Consider the following 17345-nt stretch of genomic DNA (forward strand, 5'->3'; position numbering starts at 1 on the left):
CTTTGTCATATCCAGGCAGAAGTAGGCTCCCACTAAATGGTCTGAACTGAACGGTGTTGACTCGAACAATGTGCTACCATCGAAGTCTGTACTTCGGCAAAAAGTCAATAGGACAAATCATGCGACAACGATCGAGCAAAATGTGCACGTCCAAGAACCTCTTGCTGAATCTCATGCTGATCCAACTAATTGTGGTTGGAGTTTGAATAATGGCAACTATTACATTGTTTGGTTTGAGGGATATCAATTGCCAAAGGAAATCGAACAGATTATTCAGCAAACACTGAATGAGGATGGCAATGATGACACTGAAGTACACTTGGAAGATTGCGATTCACACGATTCAGAGTATGAAAGCGAAAATGAAATAGTCTGATAAGCCTGCTTTGTTGAAGCTATGCCACAGTTTAGGGATCTTTTCTTCAAATATGGGGGAATCAGATTTGTGAAAATGATGGGTACAACCTATTGTGACAAACATTTTCTTTGATGAGATACAGGATATTCACATTTTCATTAATGCGAGAAACTAGTTAGCCTCTGTTTCCTACTGACCTAAATGATGACCCATATTGCAGAGTGAATACTGAAGAAAAAAGGTTCAAATTTATGTATTTTAAGGGGATAATTTATGGTCTCATGAAGAATAGGTATATAATAAGTTGTGATTATTATCCTTGTTACCCACGCCAGAGGAGAGGGAATTGCATTTGGGTCTGTTTGTCTGTTTTTTGCCAAGTATGTTGGTCTTTCGTGTTTGTTTGTCGATCTGACTGACTGTCTGTCTGTCACAAAATTTTTGGCCAGAGTTTTCAAACAATCGTTCTGAATTTTTTTGTGTATGTAGGTGACTGGCAAAGGACAGGTCAGGTCAGGAATGGGAGCATGCGCCGAAGCAGCGCGTCGCTGCGTCCACTTTCCACTGGTACTCCAGGGGCTTCCGTCTGGCCAACCCCCAGGCAGACGCCTGCCACATCCCCATCTCCTTGAGATGCTGATCAATCTGCTGCAACCACGAGACATGTGGTCGGCCCATTGGCCTCCTCCACTCATGAGGCTCCCTCAATGAGAGAATCTGGTGAGCAGGATCAGCGCCAGAAAAATGACCCACATGTCTGCAGAGCAGCAGCTGACGCTCACAGACTATGCAGGTAACAAATCTCATTTGAGTCGCTCTTAGCAACTGCTCGTTGGACACAAAGTCTGAACAGCGATAGCTAAGGATTCTCTAAAGAGACCTGGTACCAAAGGAATCAAGTCTCTGTCTCAGATCCCTGATCAAAGTCGAAGTTTCACATCCGAAGAGCAAGACCGGAAGCACCAAGGACCTGAAGACTCAGACTTTAGTCCTCCTGCACTGGCACTGACAACTCCACACCCCATGATCCAATGAATCCATGACTCCCCAGGCCTGATCCAAACATCTATTGACCTCTGACTCACAGCCAGTAGAGACATGAATAGCACTGCTAAGGTAAGTGAATCTCTCCGTGACTTCCACATCCTCACCAGAAACAGGTACAGACAAGATAGCAACATCCAAGATGTCAGTGAAAGCCTGGATCTCAGTTTTGACCCAGGAAACCAGTAATCCCAGCGGCTCCGACTCCCCATTCAGCACCGCGAGGGCCCCCAAAATGATATCCAAAGTCTTTGCAAAGATGACTCCACCATCTGCAAAATCAAGGTCAGAGATCTTGACATTCCCAAACAATGCACCGCGGCTTGATCTCTTAAACATCCTCCCCAGAATACAGTCTGAACAAGTGCTGAAAAGTGTGAGGGCCAGTACACAACCCGGATGAACTCCAGTAACAACTGGAAATAACTAGGAGATGGTATCACCACATCTCACAGCGCACTCATGACCAGAGTACAGTTCAGACATCAGATTGATCAGTTTTGGTGGCACCCTACGAAGACTAAGAATCCTTCAGAGGGAATCCCGATTCACTGAATCAAACGCTTTACAGAGATCAACATAGGCTGCGAGCAGCGCCTACCGAAACTCTCGTCTGCATTCGGTGAGGACCCGAAGAGCAAGGATATGGTCAATCGTTGACCTCTTTGATGTAAAGCCTGACTGCTCTGGGTGCTGGTGCTCAAGCAGATGGTGGCGAACTCTATCGAGAATTAACCGAGCAAAGACCTTGCCTGGCACTGAGAGCAGAGTCACCTCTCAGTAGTTGTTGCAGTCTTGGTGATCACCCTTCCCTTTCCAGAGAGGGACAACCATGCCTCTCTTTCAGTCAGTTGGGATGATGCCTGTGTTCCAGGCAGAGTGAAGAACTGCATGCAACCACATGAGTACAGCATTTCCACCAGTCTTGAGAAGTTCAACATGGATGCCACAGATCCCAGGAGCTTTAACCCCATTTCAACCGCTTCACCGCAGCCTGTGTTGCCACAAACGAAGGTGGACCACAGTTGATTGGAGGGTCAGCAATAGGGATAGTAACACCTCTGACATCCAACTCAACAGCTGGTGGATCAGCCTGGTACAACTGCTCAAAGTAACCAGCTCAGGGGGCGTTTACTTCGGAACCCTTTGTCATGAGCCCACCACTCTCTGCTTCAACTGCAGTACACTGAGGGATGGGCTTGGAGGAATGAAATGCTCAAATTCCCCTGCAAGGACGACGAGAATCACTTGACCACAGGTGATGCTCTACCCCCTCACAGATTCCCCGCAAATAGGCTTCCTTGTCCACCCTCAGCACACATACAGTTTTACACCTCAGCTCCATGAACAGCCTAGCCCTGCCTGTGTCTGTCTGTGCGTGTCTGTGCCTGTGCGTGCGTGTCTGTGCGTCTGTGTCTGTGTGTGCATCTGCGTATGTGTGTGCATCTGCGTATGTGTGTGCATCTGCGTATGTGTGTGCATCTGCGTATGTGTCTGTGTGTGCGTCTGCATCTGTATCTGTGTGTGCGTCTGCGTCTGTATCTGTGTGTGTGTCTGCGTCTGTGTGTGCGTCTGTGTTTGTGTGTGCCTTGTGTCTGTGTGTGCCTTGTGTTTGTGTGTGCCTTGTGTCTGTGTGTGCGTCTGTGTCTGTGTGTGCGTCTGTGTCTGTGTGTGCGTCTGTGTCTGTGTGTGCGTCTGTGTCTGTGTGTGCGTCTGTGTCTGTGTGTGCGTCTGTGTCTGTGTGTGCGTCTGTGTCTGTGTGTGCGTCTGTGTCTGTGTGTGCGTCTGTGTCTGTGTGTGCGTCCGTGTCTGTGTGTGCGTGTGCGTCTGTGTCTGCGTGTGCGTCTGTGTCTGCGTGTGCGTCTGCGTCTGCGTGTGCGTCTGCGTCTGCGTGTGCGTCTGCGTCTGCGTGTGCGTCTGCGTCTGTGTGTGCGTCTGCGTCTGTGTGTGCGTCTGCGTCTGTGTGTGCGTCTGCGTCTGTGTGTGCGTCTGCGTCTGTGTGTGCGTCTGCGTCTGTGTGTGTGCGTCTGCGTCTGTGTGTGTGCGTCTGCGTCTGTGTGTCTGTGTCTGTGTGTCACGATTCCTGGATCAAGCTGTGAAGTTTTCTGTTCTCAAACTTTTGTGCTGAGGACTCTCTTCTCGATTGATACTGAAAGTGTGCGTGTGTGCATGTGTGTGTGTGTGTGCGCGCGCGTCTGTGTCTGTGTTCTTAGTTTGGTTGTTGTGATATTGTTACGGGTCAGGTATCAGCTGCGAGCACGACCGCCAGGTGGAGCAGTAGAGTCGGCTCCGCCGATCACCCAGAATTTACATCACATCTTTTCAGAAAACTCCGAAAAGTACGGGTCCTTCATCGGACCGTGAAGCGTCAATATTTCTACCACGTGGTACAGGGTTATTTGCCAATTTTCAAAATACCTAGAGATCCACGTGGCGATTTACCGAGTCTTCACACCCTCGACGGCACTCGTATGGAACGAACCGCTGGCGTACTGGAACCGTGTGTGACCCGAGCGGACGGTCACCAAAGTCCTGTCGGTCCAAAATTTCCCCTTACGGTAGCACAACGGCCTTGCTAATTTTCCAACACGCAGCACGTTAAGCCAATGGAGGAAAGGACACGAACGAGCTGATACATTTCACAAATGGGACATTTATTAAACAATAGGGAAATGAGGGGAGCACGTAAGGGCAGAGTTATCCGACTATAAGAAATGCAGTCAATGTGCAAGCAAAAAGAACTTCACAGTTGCTACTTATAGATGGGCCCACACACACACACACACACACACACACACACACACACACACACACACACACACACACACACACACACACACACACACACACACACACACACACACACACACACACACACACACACACACACACACTTCTCAGAGGAATCATCACAGAAATGACGTACAACCACCTCACACAAGGAGGTGGATAGAGCAGAACAGAGGTGATAGGTGATGTAAAAGAGGATGCTACAGGAACAATAGACCACTTCTGAAACAAGACCACACTCAAAAAATGCAAGACGAGAAGAACCAAATTATCCACAGCATGGGTAGATTTCAAAAATATTTTGATAATGTTCTTTTAATTTTGATATACAATGTCGAGGCTTGTATGAGAGCTAACACAGAGAACGTACAACAAGTGGAGCATGACACAAGAGGGGCAGGAAAGGGAAGCACAAAACAGTGGGGAACAGAGACGTTAGGAGATCTGTGGAAGGAAGAGGGATGGGGCGGGGAACATGGGGTATGCAAGATGGTCATTACAGGGACTTTCAGGAAGGAAAGCAGGGAATTTGAAGGAAGTTGGTTTGGGGGAATTAACGGGGGTAGAAAAAATCGTGGTTTGTGATGTGGGAAGATAAGAGATGATGGTGAACAGCTGTTTTGAAGACCTGGAGGGAAGAGTGCGATTGACGAGAGTGTGGGAATTTGTTCAAAAGGGAGGAAAAAAGAGGAATGAAAGAGTGAAGGTGAGTAGTGATTCTTGATTTTGGCAGTTTTACCAGAAGGGGGTTGCTGGTGAACCTTGAGTGCCCTGTGGAAAAGGTGGGGGGGGGGGAATATCGCAAACAGAGCGGGGGGTGGGGGCGAGGCTGGAGAGGAGACAGCAGAAAGAAAGATCACCGAGTGAGAGCGGTGAGAGAATGAGAGCCCCAAAGACTCAGCCTCATCACAGGAGAGACCAATGATCCTCATATGCCTTGGTTTCCACAGGGTGAAGCCAAGAAAGGTGAGAGGCGGAAGCACCAGCCCAGAGGGAAGACCAGTACTCCATCAGGCTGCGGATTAAAGCTTTGTACATGGTAAGGAGCTCAGGTGTGCCAAAGAGGAACTTTGTATCACGGAGGATTCACACTCTTTGACTGGGTTTGGAGGCCAGCTTGGAAATATGGCTTTCCTCGGAAAGATAATGGCAGATATTGAGACCCAGAAGCTTGAATGAAAGGATTTCTTCGAGGATTATTGAGAAAGAAGATGTGGGGGGGGAGGGAGCGGGGGGACGGGAGGTGGTTTCCAGACGGTCCTTTTGGAGAGACATCGTGAGTGTGAGATTTGTTGGGATTGAAAGACATGTTCCAAGTGTTGGACCAGCTTGTGATTTTATCCAGATCTGCAGAGAGTGAAGAGACTGCTGCTTGCCGATCTGAGGGATGACAGCTGGTGGAATCATGGCAGAGGGTGGCATCATCAGCAAGAAGATAAAGAGGATTTTCCAGAGTCGCAAAGATCATTGATGAAAACCACAAAAAGCACAGGGCCCAGAACACTGCCTCGAGGAACTCTTGCCTGGACAGGAAGAGGGGATGAGAGACCTCCATTAAGGGCCACACGTTAGCTGCAACAGGAGAGGAAGTTTGCGAGTCTGTGTTCCACATTCATGGATGATAAAATGCATGCAATTGGTCAAGATCAACCCCAAATAATCAAACTGATTGAGAAAGCAATGGAGCTTTGGAATACCACATTGATAGTACAGTACAAGGAAGGAAAGATTGAAACACCAGGGGTGACTACACGAGGCAGGATCTTCCAGAGTGACAGCCTTTCACCCCTCCTGTTTTGCCTGGCCGTGGACTCACTGAGCAACAACATGGATACACGCTAACATCCAATAAAATGACATCCAAAGAGGCAGTGAAGGTGACACATCTACTGTACATGGATGATTTAAAACTCTGTGCACCAAACGACGGATAATCGAAAGAACAACTCAAATTAGTGAAACGGTTCTCAGATGATATTCAAATGGCGTTTTGCCTAAATAAGTGTGCCAAGTACACATTCGTACAAGCTCGACCAACAAAAATGAACAACGCAAAGATTGACGTCGATACAACAATGCAGGAACTAGAAAACAAAGCATCATACAAATACCTCGAGGCTGAAGTGGGCCACAAAATGTCACAAACAAATGCACAAAACAATTGCCGAAGAATACCTGCATCGTATCGAGGCTGATACTAAAAGCACACCTCCGAGAAACAAAATCAAAGCCATTAACCAACTCGCAAAACTTGTCTGGGACAAGTTGTATTCCAGTACAACTGCGGAATTATAAAATGGCCACAAGCGAAAATCAATAAACAAGATAACACCTCACTATCCACAAAATGTATTACAAAAATCAATGCATCCCGAGAATATACTTGCCGAAATGAGAAGGAGGTCACGGCCTGTTGGAGCTCAACCAAGTGCACAGAGTGACAACTGTAGGATAAGATGAGTACGCGGAAAGTGCAACAAACTATCAAATCCAATTGGTATGCAAACACGAAGACAACAAACCAGAGAAGATATCCTTAACCCAACCAGCAAAAAAAACCTTCCAAATACAGGTGGGAATGGAAGAAGTCACTCATGAAACCATGACAACGAATACAACCCCAATGATTGCGAAAAGAGACAAAAGAAAAATATAAAACAAAATATCAAGAGATACATTGACAACTGGTAAAACTATAAAAGAGCAGGAAGATATAAAAAAATGTTTTTGTTTTTTTTAAATAAAGTTGGACAGATAGGGATACACAAAGAAGGCTCTTTAGAATGGCTAAGAGGAGGTCAGTTCAACTGGGAAGGAGAACAAGTCATAATAAATGTCCAAGACAAAGGACACAACACCAATGGCTTCAAGAAAATGGCAGGACTGAGTCAATCAGACAGGTGTGGGTTCTGCAAGGTAGAAACAAAGTACAAGCCACTTCCTCTTGGGAAGTAAAATAACTCATGGCAGAGCAGCTGTACACACAAAGGCCCAACAAAGTACGTGGAGTCATCCACTGGCACATGTACAAAAATTTCAATATCCCAGTTCCAGAATACTCATGGAAACATGAACCAAAAGCAATCACTGAAAAAGTCGTGCTCAAGTACGACCTCATGATCCCATTGAGTGTGAACATAGAAAACAAAGCATTGCAACCGGATATAGTACCGAGGTAAAAAAAAAGAAAGAAAGAAATGAAGACATTGCTAACAGTTGTCATTACCCAGCAATTTTGGCCTAAACAATGCAGAAATTGAAATATCAGGACCAAAAAAATGAAGTCGAAAGATTCTGGAAGCAGAAGAATGCTGGAATTGTATCAGTGATAACTAGAGCAACAAGAATGGTAAAAAAACAAACAAACAAGAACCTCACAGATATCTTAAAAACCATCCCTGGATATGTTGCTACAAACAAACTTCAGTTGGAGGCTGTCAGGGGCTCGGTGATGATCCTTAAAAGTGCCCTCAGAGCAAAACTTTGAGAACAAGGAAACTTCACAGCTTAATCCATGAATCATGATCCATTACAAAAACAGAGGTGGCTCCTCTGTTCCACCTTCTGAAACTTGAATTCTGGAGATACTGAAGCACACGCATGCACGAACACAAACACGCAAACAGTATCGCAACCTCTTCGGGTCAAGACTAATGAGAGCGAGGTTGATGGCATGTCATTGCAAATCTCCATGCTTAAAACAAAGCTGAAAGACGTCAAGGAGTTCCACCCAGAATGACACATCAAAGTCTGAGTTTGAACAAGGACAAATGTGTCCAAGAGCCGCGTCCGAAAGGTTTTGTCTTCATCAGAAGAAGAACAAGAACAAGAAGAGGAAGAAGAAGAAAAAAAAACCAACAACAACAACTTCCGATATTTCGTCACATGCCTTGACGGAGCCAATAGCGAGACCCGTCCTGGACGATCGTCGTTCATGACGAGAAAATAGTGCATTTACGAAATTACAATACATTAAATGGAATAATCTTTAAATAGTAACGTGAACTTTTCGAAACTTTAAAGCAAATGTCCGAATATATTTAAAAGTTCATGATAGACGCTCTCAAAAGGCACCCTCAATGTGAGGATGTGTACATGTGCTTAGTATTTAAGAAGATCCGGATCGTGTATATAAAAGAGCCGAGTCGTAAAGGTTTTGTCTGAAGAAGAACAAGAAGAAGAACAAGAAGAAGAACAAGAACAAGAACAAGAACAAGAACAAGAACAAGAACAAGAACAAGAAGAAGAAGAAGAAGAAGAAGAAGAAGAAGAAGAAGAAGAAGAAGAAGAAGAAGAAAAGGAAGAAGGAAGAAGGAAGAAGGAAGAAGAAGAAAGAACAAGAAGAAAGAACAACAACAAGAAGAAAGAACAACAACAAGAAAGAACAACAACAAGAAAGAACAACAAGAACAACGCCAAGCTCTCTTGGAGCCACGTCTCGCAAGCGAGATGCGGCAAAAAAAACACATCTTCTGTTTTGACCCAAGCGAGTCTAAGTCCTCACCCCGAGGCATAAACCGTGGGTCAAACCCCAAAAATCGTAATATATTTCATGCATCCCTCAAAGTTGATTGCATATTTCTCTACATATGGTATCCAAAGCAATCGCCACTCGTGAGTCACGGACTTAATCTCCTGGCGCAGTCAACGCGTGGCTCTTAATGGCTCTCTCTCTCTTTCATCTCCTCTTTCTGTCCAGGCTGGAATTCCTCAAGGCACGATTCTCAGTCCTGTGCTTTTTCTGTTTTCATCAGTGCTGTCTCAGACTCTGGAAAATCCTCTTTGCTGATAAGTCATCAACTCTTTGCTGATGACTCGAAGCTCTGCCGTACCACCTGTCATCCCTCTGATCGGCAACCAGCAGCCTCTTCACACTGCAGACCTGGATAAAATCACAAGCTTGTCCAACATGTAGAACATTTCTTTCAATCCTGACAGATCTCTCATCCTCGCCATGTCTCTCTGAAAGGACTGACTGGACCACCTCCCCCCCCCCAATATACTTTCTCAACAATCCTCTTGAAGAAGTCTTCATTCAAACTCTTGGGACTCACTACCTGCCATGATCTTTCCTGGGAAAGCCACATCTCCAAGATGGCCGCCAAAGCCAGTCGCCGACTGGGCATCCTCCGTCTTGCAAAGTCCTTCCTTGACACCCCTGAGCTCTTGACCATGTACAAAGCTTTCATCCGCCTCTTACGCCGCCTCCACCTCTTACCTTATCCCTGGTCGCCTCTTACGACACAGGGATAAGGATTGGGTTTCGCCATGATTCCGGGCTGCCCTACACCCTCTCATAGCGCGGTCCAGCACAGAGCTCCCGTCCTCAAGCGATCCTCCAATCCAAGCCTCCGAGTAGCCGGATTACAGGCGCACGCCACTACGCGTGGCATATATATATATATATATTTCTTCAATATTTCATTAAACAATGTTTAAAAATGTGCACTTCATTGCATTTCTTGGTATTTGACCTTTTGACCAAGAAGACTGGCCAAAATTATATTGCTCTGGCAACTTCTTTCCATGCGGTAATCACAACTACTATGTTTGGGGAATTTGTGCACAACCATTTTGGAGCAGATAGCGTGACGGTCGTAGACAGACAGACAAAGAGCTAATTGCAAAGACCCGCGTCCCCCTCACCGATTTTTTTTATTTTATTTATAAAAACGTTGCGGATAATTTTCCAAAACATCAAAAGTAACAATCATTTTATTATTCCCCATTCGCTTGCGTCGCAAATGGCGGCAAAATAAAGCGCTCAGGGATCACGAGGAGAAAAGGGGATGGAGACACTCAACTGCGTGAAGTGCTGTACACTCAGCTGCTTGGACACCCCTCATCCCTATTCCTCTCTCCCAGTTAGAAGTCAAGGGAAGAGGGTTTTTGGAAAATTTATTTATGATTCCAGCCAACTGTTTATTTATTTTATTTTTTTTGACTTCATTCTGAGTTAATTTTGACTTCAAGAATAATACACCTCAAATGCAATCTTTGACATTAGACACGTTGTTGTGCAGAAGAAAAAAAATAAAATAAAAGCATCACAAGTTTACTGTACCATGGACCAGCTATTATAAATCATCAAAAATAGCATGTTGAGAACAAGAAAAGTTCATCCGAAAAATACATCATCATATTGTGTGTAGCTTGTGCGACCAATTTGAATCATTGTTGGGAGTTGATGCACTGTGCCGTTGATGCAGTGCCCTCTGCTGGTTCGGGGCAGGCATTTGGAATTTATTCATCGTGCCGGCGATAGCTCGCCTACTCTTCGCTCGAAGGACACCGTGGGGGGATCTTTTACGTCCACAAACTAATGCCGGTCGAGCACACACATTGCTGAATCACCCTGCCTGTGAAACACCAGGATGGCAGTTTACACCTGGTTCATCAAGATTAAAACCCAGGAGACACAGCTCTAGAGCCGAGTGTGCGTCCATGTCGGCCATCCTGCCAGGCGACCAAAATACATCATCGACAGCAATTCTTTGAAACGTCAGAAGCTTTGTGGAATAAAAAGAAAGAAAGAAAGAAAGAAAGAAAGAAAAAAAAGGGCCCGCAAAAGATCAACCCTTTCAAAAGCGAAGAAATAACGAATCATTTTAAAGTTTATTTTAAATTCACTCCACATCGTATCGGAAAAATGAAAATCATCATCGATTGCGAAATAACCTTCATCTGACGTTAAGAATACCTTCAACGATTCTCTGATCTGCAGAGGATTCCGTGAGCGTTAAATAGTATTAATTGCAACAACAGAAAAGAAATATTAACCACCTCCAGTATGCAAACCACGCCACAGGCCTAGTCGCGCAAAGATGAACCGGAAACGGAAGTAGGTAATGTTTTATATATATATATATATATTTTTTTAAATATCGTGTTTTTTTTTTGTTCGTTGTTACTGTCTAGTTATGCTCTTTTGTTTTTGTTTTTTCAATCCTTCAAGCATAAATTCACAAGACTCAGCTTGAATGTAAATTTATATTTGTATTCCAATGATTAAGTGAAAAAAGGAAAGCTACCAAACAAAGCGAACTTCACGACACCACCGAGATTTTTTTTCACGGCGGATATTTTGTTTTGTTCAGAAATAAAAACGGTCGAATGGAAATGATTCGACGCTAACGACTTGATATCACCCTTCTTTATATCGGTTCATTATTTCTTCCTGATTTAGTAATTCTTCCCAAGTTGTTTTTAAATTTTACTGACATTTTCATACTTATAAGCTTATGACTGCAGTATCGAACCCAACTAAGATGTTTGTTATATTTTCAGTCGTTAATTTAAAAAAATATATTTTGGAGCCCAGCCTCTTCAGATTTTGAGTGCAATATACCTCAAAGTGTTAGCGTACTTCTGTCATCAAGAGAGCAAACTAATCATAATTTTCAAAATGCATAAAACTATATATTATATAAGTAAACATTTTGTATATCCTGTTTTTTGAAATATTGCTGAAGTTAGTGTTGTGGTTTGAGTTGAAAACATGTTCATTCTCCACATCAAATGAAACGTCGCACGTCAAAGCAAACCAAAAGGGGATCCAAATGGACGATCGGATCATCGAAGTCGACAAATTCTCGATCACTCGTTGAGGAAGTATCAAGTGAAAGACGCCACGTTGCGCATTACGTCATCGCGCTCTTCGCTGTGACGTCACTTCGTTCTTTCTTGAGAGAGGGAGAGAGCATTGTGTGGCGTGGCGTGATGACGACACGTACGTGAGAAATGCGGCCTAGAGCGTTTTCACATTCTTCTTCGATTAGGTGCAGCAATAAAAGCAACGATAAAAAAAAAAAATCGTTCCGTCGTGATTCGTGACTGAAAAGCCTTCACGCTTCTCTCCGTGCTTCATCCTCCTGGCCTCCGTGAGTTTGAGAGTCCGAGTTGTGGATATGACACGGTGTTTATAACTTGAGTGGACCCGTATAACTGGTGACGGGTCACTTTGAGTTGTGTATAAGGTGAAGCTGTTTTGCCATGGGGGACGCTTGTCCCGAAGCTTGGATGTGTCGATACGTCGGACCCTTTATCGAGGGACTCATATGACGACCATATATGGTGAGCCTGGTGTTGGCTCAGTGGTTGGGGTGGTGGCTCGGGATCCTTGCGTCCTGAGTTCAAGCCCCGTCGGTCGTTGAATTAATATCAGGTGGGGTTGACTCGGCGTGTCATCCTTCCGAGGTCGGCGAAATGAGTACCAGTGTGTGTGTGTGTGTGTGTGTGTGTGTGTGTGTGTGTGTGTGTGTGTGTGTGTGTGTGTACGTACTGGTAGAGGGGCACTGCATCAGCGACACAGTTGCGCTTCAAGAAATGATGGCTGCCATACGACAACCACCACCATATACGGGTATTATGACGAAGTGTAACCGATGGTAAAACGTATCAAAGGACACGCAACCAGTGAGATAGTAAACAGGTTTTTTATTTATATTTAATACGCCGATTTCCTTGTCCTCGAAGTAAGGCAGTCTGTAAAATCCTCATTTTAGAAATTGTGGGGACAATTCATGAATATAAGTACCTATTTAAGGTAGGAATAAGTTACCGAGTAATGTTAACTAGTAAAGACGGCATGTGAGATGTGCCGTGGAAAAGCTATCTGATGATGTTATGACGTTAGTCCATCCATCCATCCATTAGGACCATACTCTGTGCAGAGCGTTGGTGCCGCCGAAGCAGTCTCCTTGGCTATTGGGAACAATCCTGGACGGGTCGCCACTCCGACACAGTATACCAGCATACTGGCACTGATTTTGCCGACCTCGGAAGGATGACAGGCAGAGTCAACCCCACCTGGTGTTAATTCAACAGCTGAGCGGGATTTGAACTCAGGACCCCAGGATCCCAAGCCCACTACCCTAACCATTAAGCCAACATCAGGCATATGACGTTAGTGTAAGATTACAATGTGCTTCGACAGCCACGTTCTAGCATTATCCAGCCATTCACTAATTCCAGGTGTGCAGATCTAACCATCTCATTCCCCTAATGTGGCATGTCCTGCATTTTAAAACATTCCGTGAAAGAATTGCGACAAATATGCGTTGTGTAGTCTTCCTGTACTATATCGGATGACGCCGGCCACACACCTGTTGCAAGTCGATCCAAGATCACAAATACATCCTTGCATCAACAAGTTTCCAATGCTGTCATCGATCAATGAAGCCTGGTGTTGGTTTAATGGTTAGTTAGGTTGGCAGGCTTTGGATCCTTGGGTCCTGAGTTCAAATCCCGCTCAGCTGTTGGGACTAATACTAGGTGAGGTTAACTCGACCTGTCATCCTTCCGAGGTTGGCAAAATGAGTGCCGGCATGCTGGTATACTGTGTCGGAGTAGCGACCCGTACAAGGATTGTGCCCATTAGTCAAGGAGACTGCTTGAGCAGCACCAACGCTCTGCACAGAGTATGGTGTCAATCTCCTCCTCCTCATCAATCAGCATTGACGTCACCAAGAACCTGGGAATCTGAGCACAACCAAGAGCCTATCTATGCCTGCCACCAGGTCAGGTATGGGAGCATGTGCCAGAACAGCGCGTCGCTGCGTCCACTTTCCGCCGGTACTCCAGGGGCCTCCGTCTGGCCATCCCCCAGGCAGATGCCATGCCCATCCACATCGCCGTGAGATGATGGTCAACCTGCTGCAACCACGCGGCACGTGGTCGGCCCACTGGCCTCCTCCACTCATGAGACTCCCTCACTGAGAGAATCTGGTGAGCAAGATCAGCGTCAGGAAAACGAGCCAAATGTCCATACAGCCGCAACTGATGCTCATGGACCACGCAGGTAACAAATCTCATCCGAGTCTCTCTCAGCAACCGCTCGTTGGACACAAAATCCGACCAGCGATAGCCAAGGATTCTCCGAAGAGACCTGGTACCAAAGGAATTAAGTCTCCGTCTCAGATCCTTTGATTGTCAGGTCAGGTTAGATCTTTGACCTGCTACAGGTTCCATGGTCAGGTTGTCAGCGACTAAACCGTCTCCCCCACCAGGTTTTCTGGTTTCTCCAGAAACCACGCCACAGGTTTCTGGATACGACAACCACCACCATATACTAACAGCCTGCCACCATTACCGTGTGTTTCCACCATCATGAACATATTATTCCTTCACCTCTGTAATTAAACCCAAACCTAATGGTTAAAAGACATCTGCATTTAGTTCTGAACATAATTATCTCAATAGACACGTTACAACGAGGGTTTATCGAGCAGGCCGTTGCACGGTTTTTACGACGACGTTGTTGCACCAAAGTTGACTGACTGGCTGCTCAAATACATCCACCAGTTTAACAACGTACACATTGTTCTCACCCCGTTTCTCTGTAATCTTGTAGATCCCTTGGTCGAATGAGTCTTGTATCTTGTTCTTGTCCTGGATTCCATAGTTGTGCAGATACACCTGGTCCCTGCAGTCAGTGGAAGTTTCCTTGCCATTGTGTCATAAACCTTCCAACTATCCATAGCTACAGCAAGATGTCAGTTCTCAGTTCTCAGTTTGCTCTCTGCTGCCAATTTGTATGCCAGTCTTGATCTGCTTTGGTGAACCGAAACCCAGTTGTCTGGCCCAGTTTCATCTTCCAATAGATCACTGCCGCACAGGATATCAACAGGTAGTTTCGGGTCTTGGCCAAATATTAAGTAGAAAGGCATAAATCCTGTTCAAGAATGTGGTGTAACGTACAAGTACACCAGTTCTGTCATGTTCTCACGCCAGTGATGGAGGTTAAGTTCTCAGAAGATCATGCAAAATCCGAGTGATTTTCACTCTGCCCATTGTCCTGAGGATTTAAAGGTGTAGTGTGTGACTTGTTATTACCTCCACCACCGAAGGTGGAGGTTATATTTTCACCCCTTTCTGTCTGTCTTTGTTGGGTCGCCAAAATAGGTGACCCTTATTGTCAGTAATTCTGTCTGTTTGGATGTTTGTTGGGTAGTCGATCGAGTCGAAATTTTTTTTTTTTTGATCTACCCTTGTTATCAGTATTTAAAATGGCGATTTCGATAAAACATGGTTCGTAGGTTCATACCATGACCTAGTTGTGTGCAAATGAGAACCGTTGCTATGGACACCACCGTTGCCGAGCAACGGGACTTTCAAATTTTAGAAAAATCGTAAAGAATTTTTTTTTTCAAAAATCAGGCAACGAGCGACTGGGCAGTACATTCAGCCATATTGTCAAAAATTTCCAGCCGGATCTTTTGAAAACTGTCGGAGAAGATAGACTTTGAATGAACCCTGGTTGAAAACAATAAAAAAACGAAGTTCGTTAAAAAAAAAAAACGAAAAAAACAAATCGTCAGATATACATGAAACTGGTATGGTAGGTTCATGGTATGTCCTAGTTATGTGTGAGAAAGAACCGTTGCTATGGACCCCTCCCGTTGCCTAGCAACGGCTGAAAAACCTCTAAATGTGGGGGTATTTTAACGAAAAAACAATCTGCAGCATTAACCCTTGAAGCTAGAATCATGAATTTTCTTGTGCTTAATCCTCAGGTCATTCCCCATCGAATGGGCCCATCGCGTTAAGTTCTATTGGGTAGTCGACTACCCATGTCCACCTACCGGCTTGTTTGGATGTTTGTTCGTTTGTCATCAGCGTAATTGGTAGTAAACTTGGGCGGATTTTCACCAAACTCGGGTGGTAGGTACATCTTATGACCTCGTGCTTTGGAAATTGTGATGGTTGCTAGGGACGCTTTGCTTCCGTTGCAACAACCGAAAAACCTTCAAAATCGGTACCGTTCACGCGAAATAAATTCCGAAAGCTATTATCCCACTTAGGGTTATGAAATTTGGCACGAATGATCTACAGGTGATGCTCTATCAAATATATTCCGTTTTTTTGTGATATATGGAATACTTAACCCGCAGCGCCCCCTACAATTAGGGTATGCGCGAAAATTGAAGGCCCCCTAGCAACCAGGTGAGTGCTTTGATATGAATGAAACTTTGCAGGTTCATGGTACTCAATGAGTACTACAACTTTTCCTCAGGACATAATGACGATTTCGCTTAGGTCAGGGGTCAAAGTTCAATTAGTGCAAAAATCGATAATATGTGAGAGCTGGAGGTGCCTTCGCGCCAAATACTACTCCTCCTCGGGTTATGGTCGGATGGTCATGAAAATTCACTCTAATCGTCAGGAATACATTGTGCACAAACGATTGAGCCGGATTTTCGATTTAGATCTTTGTTCACCCACAGCACCCCCTCGAACTTTGGAGATTTCCGATTTCAAACCGCATTTTTGGTACTTTTCATTCAAATGGATACCGAGTAGTTATCAGTAGATGGAACTGGATGAGATTTGATATGCATAATCTTAAGGTGATTCCCTATCCGCTATATGACATCCATTTTGCTCTTTATCTTATAGTTTCCATGCTCGGCGAACCATCGCCACCTACCGGCTTGTTTGTTTGTTTTTGTGTGCAGGGTATCTCAAAAAGTTGTGGACGGTTTGGGTGTGTGACAAGGACGAACTGATTAGATTTTTGTTGAACATCCGGATCCGGATCCAACTACGATAATTTTTTCAGTGATTCTTCAACATCGAGAGAGTGCGAAACTAATATATAGCACGATATCTCAAAAAGTTGTGAATGGATTCGGATGAAATTTTGTGGACATGTTGGGTGTGTGACAAGGACAAACTGATTCAAATTTGGTGAAGATCCGGATCTGGTTCCAGATCTGATGATTTTTAAAGTGATTCTTCACCATTGAGAGAGTGAAACCGATTTGTTGATATATATATATATATATATATATATATATATATATATATATATATATATATATATATATATATATATATATCTCATAATATCTCAAAAAGTTGACTGGTTGGGTGTGTGGCGAGGTAGAATTGATTCGATTTTGGTGAATATCCGAATCCGGATGTGGATACGATCATTATTTAATTTTTTTCAGTGATTCTTCGTCATTAAGATAGGGCTAAAAACGATATAGTGCTGTATCGCATGATATTTCCAAAAATGTTATGGATCAGGCATTACGTGGCAGAGGTATGTGCTATACCTTGTGCCCTTCTCGTTCCATTTATTGTGTAGAGATATCCAATGAGCTCTGATTAAAAGTTCCACCCTTGGTTGCAATGTATGCATATCGGC

General features: G+C 44.5%; 2 protein-coding genes across 4 annotated transcripts in view; one reads left to right on the top strand and one right to left on the bottom strand.

The window, feature by feature from the left end:
• Positions 1-11043, bottom strand: part of LOC147015425 (uncharacterized) — an 80361-nt gene extending 69318 nt beyond the window's left edge. The window contains exon 1 of the mRNA XM_085850163.1: positions 10976-11043. The gene's annotated coding sequence lies outside the window, so the exon portion shown is untranslated. The remainder of the gene's footprint in view (positions 1-10975) is intronic.
• Positions 11044-11861: 818 nt separating this feature from the next.
• The window catches only part of CCDC186 (coiled-coil domain containing 186), a 120188-nt gene continuing 114704 nt past the window's right edge, over positions 11862-17345 (top strand). For 2 of the 3 annotated variants that reach the window (XM_085850166.1, XM_085850164.1), the window contains exon 1: positions 11862-12072. The gene's annotated coding sequence lies outside the window, so the exon portion shown is untranslated. Of the gene's footprint in view, positions 12073-12247; positions 12266-17345 lie in introns of those variants that run through there. The other variant, XM_085850165.1, reaches the window with a different exon arrangement.

Source organism: Eptatretus burgeri, chromosome 12 (assembly GCF_056783735.1).
Source record: "Eptatretus burgeri isolate ZD-2024b chromosome 12, Ebu_testis_v1, whole genome shotgun sequence".
NCBI classification, from domain to species: domain Eukaryota; kingdom Metazoa; phylum Chordata; class Myxini; order Myxiniformes; family Myxinidae; genus Eptatretus; species Eptatretus burgeri.